General features: G+C 37.2%; 1 protein-coding gene across 1 annotated transcript in view; it reads right to left on the reverse strand.

The window, feature by feature from the left end:
• Window positions 1-3,347, reverse strand: part of jakmip1 (janus kinase and microtubule interacting protein 1) — a gene marked incomplete at its 3' end in the record, with an annotated part of 29,983 nt that extends 26,636 nt beyond the window's left edge. Inside the window, exon 1 of the mRNA XM_079438005.1 lies at window positions 3,154-3,347. The remainder of the gene's footprint in view (window positions 1-3,153) is intronic.
• Window positions 3,348-10,543: the final 7,196 nt, after the last annotated feature.

The following is a 10,543-nucleotide window of genomic DNA, read 5'->3' on the forward strand; positions in this document are numbered from 1 at the left end:
TAGGAAAACAAACCAAACTCACTGAAGTAAACCACTACCAGAGGACACAGAATGAAAACGATTACCTTGTTCAGCATTTCTGCTGACCTTTGAAACTTTTAATGGCCTGATAGCTTAAAAACTTACATAAAGTTGTAATCTAAACTGGTGGGGAATGAAACAGCAGTATGTTATCTCAGCATATTCAAATGAATGAAGCTGCTCGCAGGTCATGGGTGAACGCAAGACTGTCCTATGGAGATACGCTGTCTCTTTCTTTAAACCTTTCTCAGTTTAGAGTAAGCAGATTAAAAATGTTCAGTCTATGTGCTAAAAGAGCTCTATACAGATGCAAGATGGGTTACCTTCACTAAGGGAAGTTCTGTTGGGGCAGCTATGTTGCCAATGTAAATGTTACAGTGTGTTTGGCAAGGAGGGTTGTGATAGTAATGTGCAATGTCCGGGATCTTATTGAAGCCACCCAGCAAAATGTAATCAAATAAGGAACCGCAAAGAAACCCAACAAGCACAACAGTAAGTCCAGAGCTGGCTATAGACCTGCATTTGACAGTCAGACATGATCAACCAGGGCTACGTTTCCCAAAAGCATCGTAAGCCTAGGTATATTGTAGACCCATTGCCACCAATGGAGCTACGATCAACTTAGGCTTACAATGCTTTTGGGAAACGCAGCCCAGGTCAACCACATTTGAATTTTACATTAATCAGACAAAAATTCCAAGGTAATCACCATAATATCATATTTATAGCTTATTTATTACAGCACTGTACACTCAGAAAAAAAAAGATACAAAAGCTGTCACTGGGATATTACCTTTTCAAAGACACCATTGTATATGCTTTACCCCTAAAAAACGGCATATTAGTACTGTATATTAGTACAATTTGAAAGTTAAAAGATATTATAACATAAAAATTAAAATTAAATTAATAATAAACAAAAAAAAAGTTAAATTACATTTTTACATTACTTATTTAATTTAAAACATAGGCTATAAAAGGCAACATACAGAAATATAAAACCAGTGTTCTGGCTTACAAAAAAAAAAAAAAAAAAGGAAATTGTATAATAAAAGTAACACATTTAACAATTTTCCCTTATGTGACGTTTACAAAAATGACTTTTGTCCTGAGAACACAGTTCAAGCTTTCTGTTAAAACCTTCCATTAAGCCTCCATCTGCGTAAAGTTAAGAGTAAGTAGATTAAACAATTTCAGTCTATGTGGTGAAAGATATCTATAAATATGCAGAACAGGTTTGAATGGCTAAAAAAAACTGTCCCTGAAAATCTTCCTTAATTATATAGTTAACACTTTCCCTTGGCAAGACTTATAAAGACCCTGGCTACCTATCTTTGGAGGCCCCCTTCACCTCTAACAGCCCCTAGTAGCAGATGCCATCCTGCTTTAAGGAGCAATTGTAATTTGGATAAAACAATTAGGAAATGTGTGATGTAGGCTGACATTTGAAGACTAAAAACAGCCAGTGGCTGGTCAGGGATCTACAGCTCAGAGGCCCCGGCCCTGTTGCTCATTCGGATATCCAGTCCTGGTCTGGTCAGTGTGGGTTTATCAAACATTATACCCAACAATTATAGTTCTTGTTCTTGGAGAGAAAAATATGATCTGCAAAGAAATAGTTTACTCAAAAATGAAAATTTGCTAAAAATGTGCACCCTCAGGCCAAAGATGTAGATGAGTTTTTTTGTTCATTGGAACACATTTGGATAAATTTTACAATACATCACTTGCTCACCAATGGATCCTCTGCAGTGAATGGGTGCCGTCAGAATCAGAGTCCAAACAGCTGATACAAACATCACAATAATCCACAAGTAAATGACATGACTCCAGTCCATCAATTAAGGCACTGTGTAAAGCTTTTGTGTAAAAGCTGTGTGTTTGTAAGAAACAAATCCAATATTAAGGCCTTTTATCTTTAAATTGTCACTTCTGGCCAAAATATGAGTCATTACTAATGTTTCTAACAGTGGAAAAGTCCCTTGTTGTTCTCTTACAAAATCCACCAACATCTTTGTTTAGAACCGTTTCGGAGTTTGATCTGTGCATATTTCTCCCCTGATTTGGACTATTCATTTAAAGAAACCCAACAAGCACAACAGGAAGTCCGAAACTGGCTAGACCAGCATTTAAACATCAAACCAAAATTAGCCACATAATAAAAAAAGAAACTGCTGCTTGTTTGACTACATAATTACAAAACACAAAATGATTTTAAAACAGCAAACATACAAAAATTAACAAACAGAAATTCTGTAAATTGTGTAATTTTATCATGCACACTTAATACCTAACAGCTATATGATGATCAACAAATATGATGTGATGACAGAATTTACAAAAATATTCCATTTTGAAGAAGGTTTTGGACTGAGCATTTAAAACCAAAATACAAACCCACTGATAGAGAAAACACACATGTGGGCTAGACCTAGTGACAAGTCCTCTGTGACAACTAGCCCTATTCTTCTCTATTCTGAAGCTAAGCATGACTAGAAAAATATATATATATTCATAGCCTGCAGAAATTCTCATAACTTTTCAAGGCCTGGAAATCACGATTCCACAATTCCGCGTTATTTCCAGTTTTCCCATCACCGTGGGAACCCAGTAAGCAGTGCATCCAGAGACACAGAGGCAGTCTTCATCAGCACCGGGCGGGCAGAACCACACCCACAGCACCAGCCATCACAGACCCACTGCAGCTAAACATCTCCGATCATCAAACCACCGCACAACACATCAAACACACCGCCGGATGACTGACAGCGCTGCGTCATCATGATTGACAGCGGAAAGATGAAACAGAATCGACACCAATCATACGGTCTGGAGCTACACGTTTACAAAGCATCACGAGGACAGATGTCACTGTTGCATTACCGAACCAAATGCTATGAATTAAATATGGGTGTGTGATGTTGCAGGATCAATACACTCTCTCCGGTGAAAGTGATGAGACTACCAAATTCATTCATTCGCTCATACAACCGTTCGCATTAAATTACTCATTTAGTTTAGAACAATGAAATATCGTGTGTGTGTGTGTGTGTGTGCTGGCGAATCAGATGGACATGTGCAGTGATCCAGGTTATACATGAACATTTGTTCGTAAGATCCCCAGTAACTTGCCGTGAGCGTCTCAGGTGTCCACGGTCCAGAAGGCCGAAAATGTGTCCTTAATTCCGCTCTGTCCGGAGAAACACGGCATCTGACAGCAGTTGCGGAAGTGTAGATGAGGGTGGTGTGTGTTGATGACAGGCAGCGTTACATTAGTCTCCACTGCACACATGCAAGAGAAATCCGACCGCGAATTTCCGAATCCTACTACCGTGAAGGTCTCGCATTTAATATTCATGAGCAACGCTCCGGCTGTTGGGAAGGAGCGGTGCAGCGTCAGTATTTCACATATATGAGCCAAGCAATAGCAATTGCAATGTATTAATATCATTCCATACACGTCAGCTGTACATAAACTAAGCCTTAGTCATAGTACTATCTGTAATTTCACACACAGTGAAGCACGTCATTCAAAACTCCTCAGCAAACCCTCACTATCAGATAAAAATGATAGTGCTGTATTTAATTATTTGATGTTAATTATTGTGCCTTAAACTGTCATCTCTATACATTTCGTGAATTGATGTGGATACCCTAGGTTTGTTGTTGTTTTTCCTAATAATAATAGGCCTAATTATAATAATGAAAAATTAAAATACATTAAATCAAGTCTAAAAATTTAAACAAAATTAAAGTGTAATATTAATATATATATATATATATATATATATATATATATATATATATATATATATAATTATTAATTTGATTAATTTATTAATAAATAATATAGTTATTCAATAAATGCTTTTAAACAAATAAACAAACACACATTTATTATAAGAGACAACTTAAAATAGTACCCAGTTCTTTCAGATATGGGTTGTTTCAAATAAGAGTTCCCTGCTTATTAACTCAGGTAATAAGTCATAAGGGAGAGAGGAAAATGTGGTTATAGCATGGATGAATGAATGAACATAGTGCAGCACCACCAGCCGCTGCTGTGTAAGGGGGAGGGAGGAGTGTGGGGTTGACAGTGGGTCTTTGCTGAGTGAAGTGGAAAATCAACCTCAGCCCCAGAAACATCACTAAAGTGCCATCATTCTGACCTAGATTTCCTTGTCTGCTTGCCTCTTTCTGCCTCTCCTTGTATACGTATGTTGGAGTGCAGTTAAACACAGACATTACAGCATGCATGATTAACACCATATGCGGGCCACTTCCCCACTTCCTCGTGCCAAACTCTCTCTCTCTCTCTCTCTCTCTCTCTCTCTCGATTTTGTCTTTTTACTTCTTTCACAAGGTTCAGAGCATTAAATCATGAAAGTATGACATGAAAAAATTTATATTCAAAAACATATTTTCTGTTCTCTGGCAAAAACAGTAATCTCAATGTAGGGTGGGGGGGGGCAGATGCAACACAATATGTACAATTAAATTATCATATTTTCTAGATTTCTGCATTTGAGTATTTGTGTCTTTGATATTGTATACACAAATGTAATGTTTCAAATGTATTCTCAGGTGTTTTTTTTTTTTCTTCTTTTTCAAAATGCACTTATAATGCACTTAGATGGCACAAAATAATTGTTTGCATGGATATTGAATTGTCATACTGGTTTAGGTGTGTAGATTTCTAACACTAAAATATTTTAGTAAGTATTCATGCTTTTTATTTCAGTTTGGTTTATACACAGAGAATTAAACTCTTTATCACCATTATATTGTCCAGCAAACACTATTCATAAAAAGGGTTTCTTACACACATTTTTTTAATTTTGCTTGTGTAGTTGGGTAGCTTACAGACTTCCTATAACACAGACTACAACACAGTGTGACATGCTACTGTATACTCCATTTTAAAGTTAGTAAAGAGCATTTTACTCATTTATTTATATGTAGATTTTTTGAGATCATATTAATTGAGAGATTACATGTACATTAAAATATATAAAAATGGTCAAATTTGTGAAAGAAATGTCACCAGTCACATCACTGTAGTGTATTTTTCTTCATACGTGATTAAAGTTGTGGTAGGAAAAAACATTAATGTGAAACCTATGGGTTTAATATACAGTATGTGGACGCCACTCTCTTTCTCATTCCCAGTGTGTGAAAGTCATAACAAGCTCATTATCTTAAACCTGCTCTAAGCTGTATTACTCAACGAAGCTTGTAAAGTGTGTGTGTGTGTGTGTGTGTGTGTGTGAACCTTCTGTTCAATTAAACCCTAGTACAAAGTCCAACTCGAATGTGGAAAGACTCTTTTGTTTGTCCCTGCTGTTGAACCTGAACACAGTAATGCTTGGCCATGAATGTTAGACTGAAAACCACAGGGAACCATGAAAACCAAAAGGGAAATATGATCTGATAATCATGCCATCTCAAATTCCATTATTTTCTCTTCTTCATTTTTAAACATTGGTGGGAGTCTCAAATTCATGCACCATTCACACTTCACTGACTCGTATGTCACTTGAAAGAGAGTAAATAAAGAGTTCTAAGAAATATATACGACCCTGGTGGTAAATTAGCTGCCTGTACAACATATACAAGGGAAAGCAATCCTATCCTGCTTTAGGAGAAGGTCTGCTCTGCTTTGTCTGTTCAGTAATGCAGCAAGCTCTGTCACCATGGTTACAGCACACATTCCTCATCAGCAGAAGATCATGCACTGCACACACTCACATACTAAACACTATTACAACAGCCCTCAGTTTAACATGTTAAACTCTTATTCTTGTTTGTTGCTTGTTGGGATAAAATCAGATCAAATTAAACAGTAAAGTATGGATCCTATGGATCTCAAGGTTGTATAAGAACAGTATGTAAATTTATGAAATGATGTTGCAGCTTGTTTTGTTTTTTTAAAATATAATTTACTATAGCTGTCAATCCACTGATGCCATCTGTGATGTATGTTCTTATGCAATTGTTTTTATAGCATCTGGTGGTAAACTGGTCTATTCAATTCAAATCAAGCAAATAAAACAACATATACTTGAACAGTATAGAATGCAAGACACAATCCAATTTATTTATTTATTTCTGATATTTATGCATTAAATGGAACAAAATATTTTCCATTAAAATATTTAATTTCATGTATTCAGGCTGAAGTTATATTGAAGCTCTGTTCCTTTAAAAGCTGAATTGCATTGCCTTTTCAAGTCATTATGTTTAAATGATGTATTATCAGTTTTAGAGACATTTGAGTAGAACAAATACAAAATACAAAAAAAACATTAAACTCTTAATGATCACTAATATGATTCATGGAAAGAAGACAAACCCCCGGTTTCACAGACAAGGCTCCCAGACTAAAATGTAAGTCTGACCTGTTTCAACTGAAATAAACTTGCACTGATTGATCTTAAAATATATCAATGCCCTTGTTTTGTCTCAAGATGGACACCAGTAATGTTTTAGTCTAAGGCACGTTTATAAAAATTGCTTTAATGTCCTAATTGAAGTATGGCATAATCCTGGTTTAGTCTAATGTCTGTGCAACCAGGCCAAAATGTATTAATAAAAACAGAGAAAAATATTTCATTAATATCTGTAAAATAAGTAACTTGAGAAATGGGTGCACCCTTGATTAAATTCAATTAATGTGTAATATTTTAGTCTATAATATGTCCTTCATAACTTATACTAAAGTATACTGCTCTGACCCCTCTTTGCATTGAATGTACATGTTTGTGACAAATTGTGACATCTAAGAATGAGATCCGTAAATTCCCTGGTCTTTAATAGGGAGTGTTGCTCAACTTGTCTCTACAACATCCCTCACAGGTCCTCAAGAATGTTAAGCTATACTTAACTTCTTCACTTACAGAAGGTTTTTCACATTGGGAAAATGTATAATCATTGTCATGTTGAAGGGAATAAAAGCCCAACAGGCACTTCTCACTGTACTCCTCCCAAGTCCACTGTTTTTAAATCTCTGTGTTATGTTTCCTATATTTTCATATATTTGGTATTCCTCTTGTACCACTTTCCACTTTGTATAAAGAATTAAATCTCCTGACAGCTCTCTCCCAAGTGGTTTCACTGCTGTCAGCATTACGCCTGAGAATGATTCCATGGGCTATAGACTTTTGATTCTCAAGAAAATGGCAAAGAATAACATACTTGTTGATCAAAATTGCCTTTGACCTGCACTGGAAATTTTTTATTTAGTTAGCCTATATTTTATAGCTTACAGCTGGGTGTACTTACTTTTGCAGCACAAATTGTTTTCTCTTAAACCTTATTTTCCTGAGTAATTTTGACATGCTTATTTTTGTTAATGATCAAGCAAACTTGCTTGGAACATTATATCTCACAGGACCCATATGTCTTACAAGTAAAAAGTAATTGCTGAATTTTTTAAGCTTCAGAAAGAGTGCATTCATTTTTGTTGAGTCTTGTAAATAGGCTTGCTTGCCCATACCTGCCTCAAGCTTATTTATATCGGTAATCTCATAATTAAAAAAGAACGATCAAACGATCATTAAATTACAAACGATCTTCTTGTTCTAGTCCAGAAACTTATCTGATTGAGGTCCTGGTTGGATATTCTGGGTTATTGATCCCTATGGTCATCTATAAACGTGATGTGCCAGGACCAGCTGGGACCGTAACTTGGTTTTATCAAGAAGGATGTTCATCCAGTCATCTGATACTGGCTAAATGGCTGCTCTACCTTCATATTTTCCTACCTGCTGGACAGACTACAACTCTTCCTTTTCCCATTTAACGACGATGTGATGTTCCTTGATTAATACACACAATGTTCTTTGTTTAGGCCAGAGAGACCAATCACAATGTTGTCCACAGCATTGGAAGTGAAAAGATGACATTTATCCAAACAGGCTGCTATAAAATTCATAGTATCATGAAGAGTTGAAATTTTAATTGAATGAATGAATGAGGCATTTATGTAGCAATTTTATTATTTTGGAATGAATGACATGGTTTGCATTCATTGTACTTACTTACACTTCCTCATTAAAGAAAGAAAGAAAAAAATCTTATTTCCTATCTATCTCATTTCAAATTCATGAATGCGTAATTTATCACAAATAGTGCACAATCCTAATTGGTAAAAAAAAAAAATATATATATATATATATATATATATATATATACAAACAGTATCTTACAGAAGTGAGTACACCCCTCACATTGGTGTTAGGTAGATTGTTCCAGAGTTAGGGTGCTAAATAGGAAAACGATCTCCCGCCTGCAGTTGATTGTGATATTCTTGGTATTATCAAATGGCCAGAGTTTTGAGATCGCAGCGGGCGTGAAGGACTATAATGCGATAAGAGCTCACTCAAATACTGAGGTGCCAAACCATTCAGGGCTTTATAGGTAATTAGCAAGATCTTAAAATGTATACAATGTTTAATTCATTATCATAATTCAATTTGAAAAAGTGCAGTGTTGACAGAAGCGGGCTAATGTGGTCATACTTCCTGGTTCTTGTAAGAACTCTAGCTGCTGCATTTTGAACCAGCAAGGCAGTGGTCATCTTGGAGGTGTGTTTGGGGTCGTTATCATGTTGGAATACTGTCCTGGGGCCCAGTCTCTGCTTCAGTATGTCACAGCACATGTTGGAATTCATGGTTCCCTCAATGAACTGTAGCTCCCCAGCACCGGCAGCACTCATGCAGCCCCAGCCATGATATTCCCACCACCATGCTTGACTGCAAGCAAGCAAGACACACTTGTCTTTGTACTCCTCACCTGGTTGCCGCCACACACACACTTGACACCATCTGAACCAAATAAGTTTATCTTAGGGTGCTTTCACACCTGCCTCATTTAGTTCGGTTGAATCGCACGGTTGAGTTCGTTTTCCCTCTTGGTGCGGTTCGTTTGGGCAGATGAGAAAGCAGCAATCGCACTCGGGTGCGCACCAAAAGCGGACCAAACAAGCGTACCGAGACCTCCTTGAAGAGGTGGTTGCGGTACGCTTTCAAACGAACCCTGGAGCAGTTCGTTTGTGGTGAGAAAGCAATCCGAACCAAGCGGTATCATAATTCATAACAGGAAATATGTTATATAAAAAGCAGCAGTCAGTGTCTTTTGTGTCTAGCAGTCAAGCGCTATATAAATGTAACAAATTATTATTTTGTGAATGTAAGTGAGAATTTGTGAGAAACTTTGATTTTGTTAGTGAGAGTATTTGTTATTGCAGTTGAAAATCAAAGAGCACCTCTTCATATTAAAATGTTGTGTAATTAATTACTCTTCTCCACGCATTACAAGAATGCTGTCCTGACGAAGCCTCAATTCCCTCTGGCTGTAACTGCATTATATATATATATATATATATATATATCTGTGAAAATATAATTATATATAGATAGATATATCAGAGAGGAATGACAGCTACATTAGTTTTGCGTTTGCCAGGACAGCTATAAAGCCGCAATAAGGCCGCGGAGCAAACTTGTCAGTCCATCTTGATGAATGACGCAGAGGAACGTAAACAAGTGAACTCTGACCAATAAGAAGACAGCATTGCTCATATGTGACTTGTATAAACACATTTTGGTACACTTTGCAATGTTGCCGTGTGAAAGCGAACCGAACCAAGAAGAAAATGCAACAATGTAACAAATTAATCCCTGTTTCGGAATAAAGCAAAAGATCTACAGGTCTGAAAGCACCCTTAGTCTCATCAGACCACAGAACATGGTTCCAGTAATCCATGTCCTTAGTCTGCTTGTCTTCAGCAAACTGTTTGCGGGTTTTCTTGTGCATAATCTTTAGAAGAGGCTTCCTTCTGGGACGACAGCCATGCAGACCAATTTGATGCAGTGTGCGGCATATGGTCTGAGCACTGACAGGCTGACCCCCCACCCCTTCAACCTCTGCAGTAATGCTGGCAGCACTCATACGTCCATTTCCCAAACACAACCTCTGGATATGACGCTGAGCACGTGCACTCACCTTCTTTGGTCGACCATGGCGAGGCCTGTTCTGAGTGGAACCTGTCCTGTTAAACCGCTGTATGGTCTTGGCCACCGTGCTGCAGCTCAGTTTCAGGGTCTTGGCAATCCTCTTATAGCCTACGCCATCTTTATGTAGAGCAACAATTATTTTTTTCAGATCCTCAGAGTTCTTAGCCATGAGGTGCCATGTTGAACTTCCAGTGACCAGTATGAGAGAGTGAGAACGATAACACCAAATTTAACACACCCGCTCCCCATTCACACCTGAGACCTTGTAACACTAACGAGTCACATGACATCGGGGAGAGAAAATGGCTAATTGGGCCCAATTTGAACATTTTCACTTAAGGGTGTACTCACTTTTGTGGTCAGCGGTTTAGACATTAATGGCTGTTATTTTGAGGGGACAGCAAATTTACACTGTTATACAAGCTGTACACTCACTACATTACATTGTAGCAAAGTGTCATTTCTTCAGTGTTGTCACATGAAAAGATGTGATATATGAAAAGATA

Source organism: Barbus barbus (assembly GCF_936440315.1).
Source record: "Barbus barbus genome assembly, chromosome: 17".
NCBI lineage: Eukaryota > Metazoa > Chordata > Actinopteri > Cypriniformes > Cyprinidae > Barbus > Barbus barbus.